Consider the following 14,102-nt stretch of genomic DNA (forward strand, 5'->3'; position numbering starts at 1 on the left):
AGTGTGGTTCCATCAAGTTGGGTGTGAAGGCAGGATGCATAGCCTGAGACCCCTAAAGAGAGGAAAGTGCTGCCACATAGAGGAAGAATCCAGCTGCATGAGGGTGGTGGGGTGACAGGTGCAGTGCAGAAGAGACAGGGATGAGTGAGGTGTGCCAGCTGCCCTTGGGCACCATGCACAGCCAAAGTCAAATTCAGCACAGAGGGTTCAGAAAACAGTTTTGGATGTTTTGATTAAAGAATTAATGGCAATGAGTGTTATTTTGCAGTGTAGTCATGAATATTACAGCGTTCAAGAAGGTGCTATCATTGCTAATTTGCGGATGGGAGAAAAGAGAGGGAATTAAAGGATCTCAGCAGGTAGAGAAGCCAAGAAGGACACCCCAGGCCAAGGGCACAACCTGGGCAAAGATGCAGAGGCATGGTCCCCTCAGATCTCTGTTCTGATGCTGGCTTGGTGTTGAGAGCAAGGAGTGAGGGGACCAGAAAGGAGGACAGATGGTTCAGTCCCCATGCTCTCTGGCTTTGAGCCACTCCCAAGCCTACCCATGGAAAGTGGTGCATCTTAGAGAATCAGACGGGGAGGGGTCTCTGGGCATGAGGACACTGAGCAAGAAGCCTCTGAAGAGCCAACAACTCGCCCCAGCTTGGCTCTGCGAGCTTGGGTCAGGGCGGTTGGCCCCGAAGGTGCTCTGAGTAGCTGGCTCTGTCCTGCCCTCACCACCACAGCTGGTGGGTGCATTTTAAGGAGATGCTATTAACCAGGCTGCCCAGGAGTCCAGGTCGCTGCTGCCGCCCCTCCTCCTTCTCATGCCCACTGCACCAAACTGTAGGCATCTTCTCTGGGAGACCCAGGGCAGCACCCTCTTCCTCTGTGTGAGGCTGGTCCTGTCTCTTTCTCAGCCCAGGTGAGGGACATTGGTGGGATTTTCAGCCGTAGAAATGGGGTACACAGTTGTGGGAGAGCGGAGCCCGAGAGGGCAGAACGTGGCAAGTCTGGGTTGAGATTTGCTGACTCTGTCTTCCCTGTGGATTCGGCGTTGGAATTGGTTCTGACTGTTCTCTGGACTCCCTGCTGACATGGAGCTGCCGCCCACCCCCCGCAATGCCTGCAAGGGGCTCTGTGCAGTCTCCTGGGGATAAGCAGGAGCCAGAAAGTGGCTTCACTAAGTGATTATTCAAACGGTGACTCCAGGCTGGGCGAGGAAGAGAGGCTGCAGGCACCTCCACCCCACCAGCGGCTCCTGGCTGAGACGAGCACGTGCTGCATCCCTCTGCTGCCCGTGGAGTGGCTTCATGCATCTCCATGATTGCAGAGGCTTCTGTGTAAAGGAGTTCTTTTCCCATCCTCTTGGTGCTCAGGAAGTTGTAACCAGTTCACTGGAGGAGGAGGCAGTGGCCACCTTGGTACCATTGACTTTGTGCTGTGACTAAATGGATCCCGAGGAGACTCTTAGTCAGAAATGTCTCCTGTAGGACAGCTGTTAAGGGCTGGAGCCACAGCACAGTGATTTATTTTTTTAGTTAAGTATCAGTCCTTGTTAGAACCCAAGCTTACTGAGAAGGGGCCACCATGAGCTATTTGCTGTCAGTAACATGCTTAGTGAGAATGAAGAGATCTTGTGCTTAGTAAATGACCGTGAGCTGGAGGGGAAGAGGAGGGACACAGGGTAATGTCAAGGCAGGACAGCCCACGGGGAGACCATGCACCCCACAGGAGTGGGCAGAGGTGTGCTGAGTGTGGCCCTGGCAGAGCCCTTACCGACTGTGGCGGGAACTTGGGCTTCAGATTTCTCATCGGTAAACAGTAGGTTTTGGATTAAGGGTCTCTAAAGACTCTGTACATTCTAAAATTCTGGTTCCTGGAACCTTTAAGGAGAAGGGAGGTTCTTCTCTTCATCATTTTATCATATTTGATCTTTGATTTTCTTTGATGCAGAGAGATTACAGGTAATTAGAGAACGATCAGCTCAGTGGAAAAGCTAACGGCCTCATGGAAAAATAAGGAAAATTGACCCACTGTGATCCCAGGGATCTGGGGAGACTTTCATTTCAGGGTTTTGATTATATGTCTCCCCTCTCAGAGTGGAGATGTGCCGTGACTATGCACTTCTGAAGGATTGTGCCCAGTGACAAAACTGGCAAGAGGGCCAGGGAGCTGTCCAGCAGAGAAAGCGCCTGCAGCCCGGCCGAGAACACTGCACCCTGCCAGGACTCGGTGCTCACACTGGGCTCTGCAGCGTGGAGAACACTCACCAACGTCCACCTTGTCCTGCAGGAGCTTACACCCAGGAGGGTTGGGCTCAAACACTGGGATTTCTAGTACTCTGGGTTCAGAAGACAGAGAGGAAGTGAGCTGTGAAGAGTTGAGAGGCGCTGGGTGCGACATGGGAGTTAATTGTGACTGGTGCCATTTTTGGCACACTGGTGGGATTTCCAGCAGAAGGGACACATGAGCGAAAAGAGATTTGCAGTCTTTGCCAAGAGGAGGGGAGGGAGTGGTGAGGGGGAGGACGAAGAGAGAAGGAGCAGCAGGAGGAGGGAAGGAGCTGTGTGAGGGGACACTGAAGACAGTGGTAAGGAGGCCCCCTCTCCTCTGGCGCCACTCCAAGCTGTGGGCTCGGAATTCAGCCTGGGAGGAGAGAGCTGAATACAGGGGGGAAAGAGAGGCCTGGAGAGAAGCACGAAGAGGAGGGCAGCTCGCACTGAGAAGGGGGAAGCCCTCAATCAAGCAAACGCCCCTGCAAGGGCGCTGGTTCCTGCTGCTCTCGGGAGATGCCCCCATGACACAGCCACCACTGGAGGACTCAGGAGCCCGAGCCCTTAGGAGCAGGCGAGCTGTGCTGAGTCTGCTTTTTCCTCTCTCCTGCTGAATCCTCCTCCAGGAATGCTTCCCGTTTGTCTGATTACTTCTCCCTGAGTAAGCCTCCGTGGCCTATGGCCCGTGGCCCGGAGATTGAAGGTTAAATTCGGGCAGTGCTTGGCTGGCTGTTGGGCCAACTCCTCCGTGGGAACCCCTCCTCTGCAGGCAGAGCTGGGAGTGCCTGCAGCTCGGCGTCCCTGCTGCACAGCCCGGCCAGATGGCCGGTCTCTCCCCTCCCCTGTGGGAGCCTCCTTGGAGGTCACCAGTTCCAGGGAGCCCATGTTCCCTGAACTCCCATGCCAGCATCGTCTTTACTATTGAATTTTCCCCTCAGTTGTTTGGGATTGACTTGTTTTCTTATTTCTTAACACCTTTGAATGGGCATGTACCTATACCTGTGGCAGCTGCCTCCTTTGGCCCTGAACTTCAGCTTTACGAGGACAGTTTTGCACTGGACCGGGATCTCATTCCCCACCAGAAAAATACATTCGGTTATTTCTGTGCCTGAGTTTTCCTTCCCCACAATGAGCTCCTTATTCCCCTCCCACCAAGCAATGCAGGGAGACAGTGGGGTGGGAGATGGAGCTTTGTGAAAGGTATTCTTTATTATCAAAGGCCTCTCAGAGCAGCCCTGGCTGCTGGAATGGTTTCCTTTTGTTATTTATTGCTGGGGCTTTCACATAGAAGTTCAGCCTACACTTTCAAGTCTCCAGTATCAAATACCAGTTGGGGCCAACTCCTGCTGAAAATGCATGAATGAAAAAGTTTCACAGTGAGAGATTAGGTTATATTCCATAAGAAACCCCCACATGTACTTTACTTGGGAGAAGGGGTCCCAAATAGCCCTCGCTGGAGGAGGAGTGTTGACCTGTGTAGAAGAGACTAAGAACAGTACAAGGGTGGTGGCTTGGTCTAAGTGGCCCCTGAAACTCTGATTTTATGATGTTCTCAATCTCCGGCTCCCTCCACGTGGCCTTGGGGACCTGGGCTAATTTTCTCCTCTGTGAAAGAGAATGGATACACCCATTATGAAAAGCAATTGATATAATTTGAACCCGCATGCAATTAAAAACTAAATTAAGCAAGTTCATAAAATCTAACCTCCTAGTTTAACAAGCTTGATTCTGGAAGTGGTGGCCTGGATGACAGCTGAGGGGCGGGGTGGGCGTGTGTCATGGGGATGTGCACAGCTGTCGAGGACACTGTGAGAGGAGGTCCTGTGACTGTCTACCTCTCCCCCACCCAGAAGTGCCCCTGCACGGCTGGATGGAGACAGGTGCTGCGCCCCAAGAAGCGCCCTCCCACAGACCCCGCTCAGGATCCAGAGCTTGACCCTGGCGCTCCTACCTGCTTCCCATCCTGTCATCAGCACCCGCTGTGACCCTGAGGGACGGCCACAGAGGCATCATGCTGGCACACATGGCAATTGTGGGCTGTGCTCTTCCTTCTGCCTGTGCAGCTGGAAGAAAAAAAAAACTTAACAAGTGGAGAAGCCCACCTTGATTTCTCAGCGCGTAGAATGGTGTTAAGGGGTAGAATATATATTTTTTAGTTATGCATATTTATTCCATTTCAAAAAGATTTGAGGAGGGTGACAGAATGGAGCTTAGAGAAGAAAACATCACCTGTGAGGAAAGCCGTCATTTGGGTGCAAACCCGAAGTGACCTGGGAAGAGAGAGGGACAGGCCGTGCTGTCTCTAATGAGGGTGAATGAAAACCAGCCCCAAGGAAGCCTATGAAAATCTAGCTGGGGTAGGACATGGCACTGTGAGGCTGATGACAGAGGAGATGTGAATTAGAAAGAAGGGCTCTTTGTAGTCTGAAAATAGAAATTTGGTTAATTTATCACAAAGGGCAAAAGTTGAAAATTGGCCTGATTCATTTCTAAATGTCCTTACATGTTTATATTCTTTTGAATACTTCTTTAAACTGTATATCTTATATAAATGTGGCTTTCTTTAATTGTATTTACTTAACTGCCTAGATTTGGTTTTGGAAATGAATAACATAAGTCCTAAACAGTATTTTTTAATAATTTGCTTAGTTATAAGAAAGAGTTGTGCTTCCATGAGACAAATGTATTCAACTGCATGAGCGTGCCAGAATGCTTGAACCACATTCTCATGTCTGCTGGAAGCCCAGCATTCATATCATGGTCACAGCTGGGACACCTCACACGGAAAAGCTGCCACTGAATGTGTGCTCACCAAACGCCGGGCTCCTGCTCACACTTCCCCTGCTGTCGCAGAAGGTGGGTCACCTGCCCGCCTCATTAGCCTTTCCTCCTGCTTTGATCAGGTAGATGCAGTCGTTTGTTCCAAGAAAAGCTTACCTTCCCCGTGGTGCAAGTCGGCCAAGGTCATGCTTCTCCAGTAAGTTGTTGCTATGTCAGGGAAGGTAAGGGCACTGGACACGGTCTTGGCCAATGAAATAAAGGAGGACATGGGGTGAGAGGCATCTGAGAGAGGTCGTTTGTAAAGGTACAAAAGAGAGAGGTCACCTCTGGATGTGCCCTATGCGGATGTGAGGCCAGAACATCAGCAGCCCCACTGTGACCATGGGGGGCCAGAATAAGGACAGATCCAGTGTCAGGAGAGTGTCACAGTGAGGAGCTGGAAAGAACCTAGGTACCCCAAGGCACGTCGAACCATTCAATGAAAAAATCCTGGAATTTTCCTCCCTATGACAGCTTGCTTTGTGGGATAACGAAATCACCTAATTAGGATAGGCTTGTTAGTTGGAATATTTTATACCCATGGACATTCACACATGTATTCTTTAAACCGATGATATTATGAAGCAGGCATCACTGTTGAATTTGATATGCTGATGAAGAAACTGATGTTCATAGTGGTCTGTAACTTGCCCCAGGCCATGCACCTGCTAAGCTCCAGAGGTGAGCTCAGACTGCGCTGGACCAACGTTCTGACCATTACACACCCAATCAAGCAGCTGGTGGTCACTTATCTGAGGAAACACCATCTGGAATGCGAGCCGGACAATTCGGAACCTGCCAGGGGTGGGTCCTGTCGTAACAGCAGCAGGCTGCTCTGCTTGTCCTTTTCCTCCTGCCAGAGAGTAACTGCTGCAGTGACAGCATCTTTGATTGCAAAGGGTGACGATTTATATCTCTCGTTTCATCACACTATCCATCAGCAGACAGTCAGACTCCAAAAATCAATCCCATACCGACCGAGTCCCCAACAAAGATGCATGTGACGACAGTAACCATCTCCAAACTGCAGGCTAGATGAGGGCCATGAGCTCCCAGAGGGCCCACGGCCTTTTCTTCATTTATTTATCTTGAGACTCAGCCAGATGCCTCTCTGCCCCTAGGCTACTGAACACCTGCTCCTTTGCCTGGACCTGGGAGGTGTGAGCTGACCATGTGGCTCTGCTTGCTCCTGTGGCCTGGGGGGTGAGGGGGGGCGGGGCAGACTCCCCTCAATGCCTCACGTGGTTGTTTGATTCCACCCAGACCCAGCAGTAATCAGGACACAGCTGGTTTATGGATCACTTTGTTAAAATGTTTCACCCTCCTGCATCCCCATCCCTGCGGCTGGAAAACTTTGCTATAGAAAGTGCTAGGGGCATCCAGCAGGCATTGTTGGCTTCTGAACTCAGGAACAGAACCAAGGGGGAAGAGTCATAGCAAAGCTGGGACAGAAGACAGAGAGAGCAGACAGATGGGGGTGATTGAGAGGGAGGGTCTCTCAGACCTCTGGGAGCAAGACAGACTGGCTCATGAATAAAAGCGACAATAGTTTTTCTCCCATCTGTGTCTTCAGTGTTTTCAGAGCACTGACTGGGACCTCCCCAAACCCCATGACATGGCTGTGTCAACATAACTAGAGCATGTGATAGATAGCAATGACAGCAGCTGGCCTTTTTTTCTGAGTCCTGATTTCGTGCCATCACTTCACTGATCACTTTACGTGGAATTATCTCATCGGACCCTCAGACAGCCTGTGAAGTAGGTACTGTTACTGTCCCCATTATACCACTGCTGTTTGACAGAGGGGGAAACTGAGATCCAGAGGGGTTAAGTGAGTTTTGCAAAGTCATATAGCTAGTAGGCATCAGAGCCGGGGACAGAACTCAGGTCTTCTGTTTCCAAATTTAATGGGCTCCCAGCTAGCCTAGAGGTGGCCCAGAACCTGGGCCCTCAGCTGGGCATCAGGATAAATTTGCCTCTCACACCAAAGCTGGTAGAAATTCCAGGGAGTCGCACCTTCCATTAAGAGACAGGGAGAAGGGCCCCACCAGGCTTGGCGTGTGGAGCTGTTTATTAACTATCTGGGCATTTTGCTGAGGGTGCAGTTTGCAGAGCTGTTAATGGTAATGAGAGCCTGGCAGGCATCGAGAGGCACAGGGCAGCGGACAGGTGACAGTAGGCTGCCAGCCCTGCAAGCTGCCCTTTCTGGACTAATGAGGCCTGTGTTCTCTCCAGCTTTGGACAGTTTCCGGAAACATCAGGTGCCACGCAGACTGTCTTGTGAGCTTGTCAACCCCTCTTCCTGCCAACACCAGTCACTGGAGGAGAGACTGTCATAACGTTATGCCTTCCATCGTCTTCCGTGCTCGAGTCTGGAGCTCTGAGGGTTGTTCAGGCATAAGTCTGGTAATTCTGGAACCAACTTTGAATTCAATTGCTAGACCTCTAATACCACACTTTAATGGCCTGCGTTACTTTGTACAATAAATGTTGAGAATAGCTCAACTCCATAATTAGGAAATACTCGATTCTGGTAATTCAATTTCCATTAAAGCCACCACAAGCTTCTTATTGATGTTTCTTAGAAGAGAAATGTGAAAGAACGTGCACCACAGAGAAGGCCCGCGCTGACCTTGCCATCAGACAGCCTCAAGCCCTGGCCCTTGTGGTGCAGCGTTGAGCTCCTTCTGGTGGTGGAGGTGGACACATGGACAAGTTCATTTAAGTTGGAAAGGCTGTGGCAGCAGCATGAAGACAGTACCAGGAGAGGAAAGAGCAGAGAGGCACGAACCCCACCTGTAGGATTCTGTAGGCCTTCACAGAGTGGGTGCCCACGGGTGGGGGAGGTTGGGGAGTGGGATTCTCCCAGGCAGAGAAGAGGGGAAGGGGCAGCCGTGTGTGGTCGAAAGAATATGGGCTTTATAGCATCAGAGCTGGTTCAAATCTTGGCTCTGAAAGGTACTTGCTGTGAGACCCTGGGCATGCTAGTTAACTGGACCAACCCTCAAATTTTTTTTTTTTAATCAATGAAATAAGGATAAGGATGACCATTTTACATAATTGTGGTCAGGATATGAAGCGAATGAATGAAGGGTCGATCGATGTGAGTATATTTCTGCGAATGGTGGTTTGTCCTATAAATTCCAGGGGGCAGCGAAATCTGCAGAGAAGAGCAGGACATGTTTGGATAAAGCTGCAGAATGTTCCTGTCCATGCAAGGGTGCGTGCTGAGCGAGTCAGGGATTTTTGGCCTGGGGTATGTCCTCTACCCTTTTCCCCAAATAGGACTCTGCTTCGCATCTAAGCATTTACCTAAGATATTGATTATTGAATAGTGTGTATTGGGGGCCTACTGAATTGAAGTTGTATCAGGAAAATTTAGACTCTCTAGAGATGGCAAAGTGCAGAAATAAACAAAAAATGCGGGAAGGTGAATGCTACCGTACACCGTACGGTAGCAAGTGCCCTGCTCTGAGGCTGCTCTGAGATTGGCTCAGGGAGCTTAGTGAATATAAGAATCAGCTGGAAACCAGGAACCAAGTGACTCTTGGACACCTTCCTGGGAGACCCCCCCACCTCAAGAGCAGGTCTGGGTGGGGCCCAGGAATGTGCATGGTCAAGAAAGTGGCTGGGTGACTCTGAGGCCACTGTGCTGGGAGTGGACGTGTGCTGTCCACCCTGATGCATGGCTCGCCTCAGTCAAAGCCTCCTCTTTCCAGTCAAGTCCCTGGCTGGGGCACAGTCTGGAGCAAAACTGGAGAGATAAAGCCCTGGCAAGGGCCCTATCTCTGAGGCTGTCCTGCCAACAGGAAACATACCAACGTCCTGGCCCTTAGATGCTGGTGAAACATCTCTGGGGCTGGTCAGGAACCTGCTCCCTCTGGACTACCTTCTGCAGCAAATGTCTAAGGCAGCATGTCTAGCCCTTCCAATGGGCCCAGTGCCAGGTGAGGAGGGGGTGCCTGCACGTGGCAGGGTTCGAGGGGCACTGGAGGCTCCTATCTCCAGAGCATCTTCCCCTCTGGCCTGAAGTTCTGTCTAACTTACGTGGGTTAAAATCCTGAAAGTCCCTGCCAATACGCAGATGTGTTATGCAGAGGGGAGCCCATAAAGCCGGTCGTGCTCAGAGTGCTGCCCTCAGTAGAAGTGGGGTGGTTGTCAGAGCCATGGTCCAGGACACGGAGGGAGTGATGTACTTGCATTCTATCTGAATGGAGAAGAAAGTTGTCCAGATGGGCATGGCACTTAAACTAACTTGATGAATTTAACCCACTGTTTATTTGGCTCTGAAATTGGCTCTGTGGGAAGACAACCTGCTCCTACCCAGAACACCCAATTATCAGAACACTGGGAGAATCAAATACGTGTCGGCAGGGAAACTCTGTCTAGGGCACTGGAAGATGAAGACCTGGCATCTGGGTAAGCTCTGCAAGGATGGGCAGGATTTCCAGAGGCAGAGGCGAGGGGTGTGTGTGTGTGTGTGTGTGTGTGTGTGTGGGTGTGTGTGTGGGTGTGTGTGTGTGTGTGTGTGTGTGTGTGTGTTTGTGTGGTGGGTGTATTTCCAGAGGAGGTGCTAGCCTAAGCAAGTTCAAATTGAATGAATGAAGGATTCTTATAGCAGGGGGTTAGGGTCAGAGCCTGAGGACCTTGAACACCAGACTCTGCACTTCTAGGGGGTTGCTAAGGGTTTCTGAGCAGGAGACGGATATGTGCCTTGAAAATCTAACCTGGTTGTGTAAGATTGGGCCAGATGATGATGGCACTGGAACAGTCATGAGGCTCTTATAGCTGTGTAGGGGCAGTGAGAGTCTACCCCTGTGGTGTCCTTTGGAGTAGGAACACTCTCAGGTAGTACTTGCTGAGTGTCTACTGTATACAGGGATTTTATGTTGGTAGCTTTACTTTTAGCAGCCAGCCAGTAGGGTGAGGTGATTCCTGACATGCACTCTTTCTGCCAGCTTGCACTGAGGCCTCTGGGTGCACGTGTAGGGCAGACACGGCCTCCACTCTCAGAGGCTTCCCTTCCACCACACTTACTGCTCTTCTCACAGCAGAGAGAACTGAGACCAGCTTGCCCAGAGCTCACCAGCTAGTAAGTGGCAGAGCGTGGATCCACACATGTGTCTTGCTGGCTGCAAATGGCCTAATAACATTTGCTGACATTTCCCTATCAGGAATGAGGGGCTGGGCAAAGAGATAAGTGGGTCATCATTTATGAGATATTGTTTGATCTTCATATCAGCCCATTTAGATGATGGAAGTAAGATACGGGACGGAAATCTCTCTGAGTCACAGTTAGTGGAGGTGGCAAAATTATACATTTGTATCCAGGCAATCTCACCTCAGGGCCGTACTCTTCGACATTGTACCATCCAAAGCTGTTCCCTTTCTCTCTCCCTCTCTCCCTCCCTTCCTTCCTTCTTCCTTCCCAAAAGGATCCAGTAGGGTTTTGGCACCTGTTTGTAGGTGTGTGGAGGCGGTGGTGAGTGGGGGGACAGGGAAGAGTCAGAAGCGATGCCCAGTTCTCTTCCCTGTCGTCCTGATAGTCATAGGGAATCTGGAAACAGAGCAGGTTTGAGTGGACGTTCAGGGAAGGGAAGAGCCAGGAAGGGACCCTGATGTGTGGTCCTGGGAATCTGGAGGCAGCAGGAGGGTGTGGGGTCCTTTGGAGGAAGAGAGACCAAACGGCCCCCAGAGAGGCGAGCCCTGGACCGAGGATGATTTTCATCAGCTGCCTGTATTCTGACAGCTGCAAAGTGAGATCCACACTAAAGGAGGCACCGTCCACGGCTGCACAGCTGTGCAGACTTGTTGTTGTTCTGCATAATGGGATCAGTTTGGTCCAGAACCAGGAATAGTTCCAGGGGTGGGTGAGGGTGCAGTTGCTAACCTGCACGTGTCAGCTCTGTGTGAATCTAGTCCCCGTAGGCAGGCAGTGTGGTGTGTCCGGAGGCGCAGCCCCTCCCCAGAGCCTCTGTCGTCTTCTCCCTGAGACAGAGATGATTATAACTTCCTAGGTGCTACCACCAACCTGTGCACTGCGACCGTCTGTCTGCATATCCACCTCCCCAGCCAGATTCGGAGCATCTCACTGGAAGAGACCATGTCTAAATAGTTTTGCATCCTTACTTTGCCATGTCTCATACCTGGCACTTGGAAGGTATTCAATAAATATTTGTGGAAAGGAAGGAATGGAGAAAGGGGCGGGAGCGAAGATGGGGGAGGGAAGAAAGAGAGAGAGAGAGACAGAGAGACAGAGAGAGAGAGACAGAGAGAGGGGAAAGGCTGACCCTTGCCCAGGGTCAGAGGCAGAGCAGGGAAGTCCTCAGCCCTCTCTGGCTACAGTCCACTGGCTGGAGCCTCAGAAGCCCAGGCCTGTCTGGGCAGGTGCAGGGCTCTGGAGCGCCCTGCTATGACCACCACAGGTTCACCCCTGCCTGGTTGGGTGGCTGTAGAGAGTTCCCGAGAACCAGTATTCGGTTACCTGGGTCCTGGCCCCCTGACCCTCAGTGGTGTAGCCTCACACTGGTCTCCCTCCCTGTGCACTGCTGCGGGCAAGTATCTGCTGGGGCTCGTCAGCCCCATGCAGTGGTGCAGGGGGTGAGGCCTGGGCTCCTTTGCAAGGCCTGTCCTGTCCCTGCACATCCTCCACGGCCTGGCAGCTGGTGGCTCGCCGCCACTCCTTGCAGTGGTGAGAAGTGTTTGGTTCAGTCCCTCAAGACTGGCGAAGCTCCAGCTCTTTAGAAAACTGCCGGGGACATGGAGAAGAAAGGGGCCACACCTCTCCCACATGGTCAGTGTTCAGGTTCAGAAGAAACACCTGTACCATGAAGTCCACACCAGATGGCCCAAGACAACACACCAGCCAGTGTCCCTCTGTCCCAGAGCTTCCTGATCTGTGTGGCATCTTGTCTTCCAACTGCTTCTGCCAGTTCTGTGAAGGCCTCCCTGCCGGGGTTGCTTGGGCCTCGTGCATGGGTGAAGGCCCCGGAGCTCATCCTGCTCTCCTCGAGAGGCTGGTCCACAGCCGAGCTCCAGGTCTGTGCCTGCAGGGCTGCTCCTCCATGCTCTCTCGTTCAGGAAATGATCATCCCAGCCCCCCAGTTGCTCAGGCCCAAACCATGGGAGCCACCCTTGATTCCTCTCTGTCTCTCATTCCACGTGAACAGTTCCTGGCAGGGTCACCTTCAAAATGCTCCCCAAATCTCACTTCTACCCCTCCACCGCTACCGCCCTGGTCTACACTCTTGCAGCCCCTCACCCCGATGATTCCCAATGCATCCTGCCTTCCATGATTCCTAATGCATACTTCATGCTAGCTTTGTCTTCCGCCATCTCTCCAGCGGCAACAGGAATTCTTTAAAAACACCTTAGGAAGATGTTTGTGGCTGAAACCCTCCAATGGCTTTCCTGTCACTTGGAGTTAAGCTCCTGCAGAGGCCTTCACAGTCTTGGATTGTGCCTCCTGCCCCTGTCTCTCACCCATATATTCCTGCCATACAGCTTTTTATTCTCCTTGAACGTGCCCAGCATGATGCTGCCCTGGGGCCTTTGCACTTGCTGTCCTCTCTGCCTGGAGCACACTTCCCTCATGTCGGTACACCTGATCCTCACTTCCTCTGGTCCGTCCCCATCAGCATGGGCTGAGATGTTATGTTGCAGTCACAAACTCCCTCGCCTCCCGTGCACAATGTGTCCCTCTCGGGCCAGCTAAGGTTTCTCTTCCCTGTAACACTCGTCCTGGGAGTCAGGCTGACCAGGGTGTCATCTGCAGTATGAGCCGACTCTGAGAGTGATTCGGTCCCTTCCACTGGCAAGAGTAAGTCACATACATGGCAAACCCTAAACTTCACCTGGCAGGGAAGAGCCTGCCTTCCTCCACCTGCCAAGACGGAGTGAGAGCAGGACATGTGAGCAGTGATAAGCACCTCAATATCTTGGTTATATTTTCCCTACCCTGACAACCCCAGACAACATAACAACTGCTCCCTGGCAACCTCAGGTGACATAGTCACTCAACCTCTGACAACCCCAGGTGACACAGCAACCTCTCCCTGATAATCCTAGGCAACATAAGAACCCTCCAACCCCCAATAACACAACAAGATAGAGCAATCCCTCCCCTCCCCTGACAACCCCAGGTAGCATGGCAACACCTCCCCGACAGCCCCAGGTAACAAGACAACCCCTGCCCTGACAGCCCCAGGTAACAAGGCAACCCCTGACCTGACAGCCCCAGGTAACAAGGCAACCCCTGCCCTGACAGCCCCAGGTAACAAGGCAACCCTTGCCCTGACAGCCCCAGGTAACAAGGCAACACCTCCCTGACAGCCCCAGGTAGCATGGCAACACCTCCCTGACAGCCCCAGGTAGCATGGCAACACCTCCCTGACAGCCCCAGGTAACAAGGCAACACCTCCCTGACAGCCCCAGGTAACAAGGCAACACCTCCCTGACAGCCCCAGGTAACAAGGCAACACCTCCCTGACAGCCCCAGGTAACAAGGCAACACCTCCCTGACAGCCCCAGGTAACAAGGCAACCCCTGCCCTGACAGCCCCAGGTAACAAGGCAACCCCTGCCCTGACAGCCCCAGGTAACAAGGCAACACCTCCCCGACAGCCCCAGGTAGCATGGCAACACCTCCCTGGCAGCCCCAGGTAGCATGGCAACACCTCCCTGACAGCCCCAGGTAACAAGGCAACACCTCCCTGACAGCCCCAGGTAACAAGGCAACACCTCCCCGACAGCCCCAGGTAGCATGGCAACACCTCCCTGACAGCCCCAGGTAACAAGGCACCCCCTGCCCTGACAACCCCAGGTAACAAGGCAACCCCTGCCCTGACAGCCCCAGGTAACAAGGCAACCCCTGCCCTGACAGCCCCAGGTAACAAGGCAACACCTCCCCGACAGCCCCAGGTAGCATGGCAACACCTCCCTGACAGCCCCAGGTAGCATGGCAACACCTCCCTGACAGCCCCAGGTAACAAGGCAACACCTCCCTGACAGCCCCAGTTAGCATGGC

Source organism: Cynocephalus volans, chromosome 4, assembly GCF_027409185.1.
Source record: "Cynocephalus volans isolate mCynVol1 chromosome 4, mCynVol1.pri, whole genome shotgun sequence".
NCBI classification, from domain to species: domain Eukaryota; kingdom Metazoa; phylum Chordata; class Mammalia; order Dermoptera; family Cynocephalidae; genus Cynocephalus; species Cynocephalus volans.